Source organism: Talpa occidentalis, unplaced genomic scaffold (genome assembly GCF_014898055.3).
Source record: "Talpa occidentalis isolate TD23 unplaced genomic scaffold, MPIMG_talOcc4v2.1 talOcc4.16, whole genome shotgun sequence".
NCBI classification, from domain to species: domain Eukaryota; kingdom Metazoa; phylum Chordata; class Mammalia; order Eulipotyphla; family Talpidae; genus Talpa; species Talpa occidentalis.
Window position 1 is genome coordinate 67,683,050 of NW_023601653.1, and position 1,482 is coordinate 67,684,531.

Sequence of the window (1,482 nt, forward strand, 5' to 3'; positions counted from 1 at the left end):
ATGCTCAATAACCCTTTCCTGAACAAGAATGTAAGTAATTTTATCATCAAATTCAATATTTATTGAGTGTTTTACCCAGATGGTCACTTGGGGTCTCTAATGCCGTTGGAGTGAGATGGTACCAGCCAGTCCTCCTGCTCACCTCTGGGGCTGCTGATGCAAGAACCTCACTAGGGCGATGAAGTGATAATAACAGTTTTTCAAAAAGGATCTTTGTTTTTTTCAAATAATAATAAAAGCAACATAAACTGATCTTTCAACATTTAAAAGGTGACCCAGTCACAGAGCTTGAATGAAATCTGGTCTCCCAGTTAAATGAAGCCACTTCCACTGTCCACCCCAACACGGTCTATTAGGGCCATTTCAAAATTAACATCAAAACACCGCCCAGCTGATTAGCCTTAGACTTAACCTTTGTGCTTTGTGGGAAATCTCCAGTGTTCAACTTTAGGAAATAGGCAAGTGCGACATGCAAAAAATTCCCAGGTAAAGACATTCAATGAGAATCACCCCAAAATGTGGATTGAACCTACCCTCCAGGTAGTTTGTTTCCTTCTCCAAGTTTTTGTTTCATTATTTCTGTTCATTAGTAATAATGTCAGGTTTGAAACAGGAAAAGCAATATCCAATTATTACTGCAGTATTTCAATTTATTATTTGGTGCTGAAGTGAATACAGGATGATTTAAATTGATGCTTATCTCATACCTGAAGTGATTCTGCAAACCAAGGACTGGATCTGCAATAGAAGCGCCTTAGTCAAAATATCCTTCCCTGTTTCTTTACTGATAGTTCTCAAGACCCTAGAAACATGGCTGGCCCTGGTGGGCACTCACTGTGGGTCTTGACTGGAGAATGATGCAAAAAACCTTTACATATCTAGGACATTGTTTAAGCTCTGTAGGAAATTGCAGGTGGTTAACAAAACAATACATGAAGAGACATAGTCTGGGTTGAGAATGGCTTTGTTCCTGCTGTTTTTCTGATTGAATGCCAGGTTTTCTTTATGTGCTGAAAACCTTATATTGTAAGATTTTATTGTAAGATTCAAATAAAGTCTGTCTGCTGTGTAGATACCCATAATTGTTTCAGAGGGCAGTCTATGCTATATTTTAATGTTGGTCACATACTTTGGATTAAATATATTATCTGTTTGGCTATCTCTGGTTTTGTTATCATGCTAATATATTTGCAGGTCTTTAAGGCCATTGACTGTGTTTATTTAAACATTTTCATGCACCTTAGCCCTAGTGCAGCATGTAGTGGAACTACTTCTGGCTTATCCATATTCTTGCTTATAGTTGTGTTCATCGCACTTTATCAACCAGAGACAGACAAAAATAACCTAGAGAAATTGCTAAAACAAACCAAAATTACCTCCAAAATGTCTAGTCCATAAAATCAGAATGAAAAAGTCAGTGGCCAATTATTTTAATTGAATTAATGAAATTATATAATGCCAAAATAGAATTATAAAACAGGA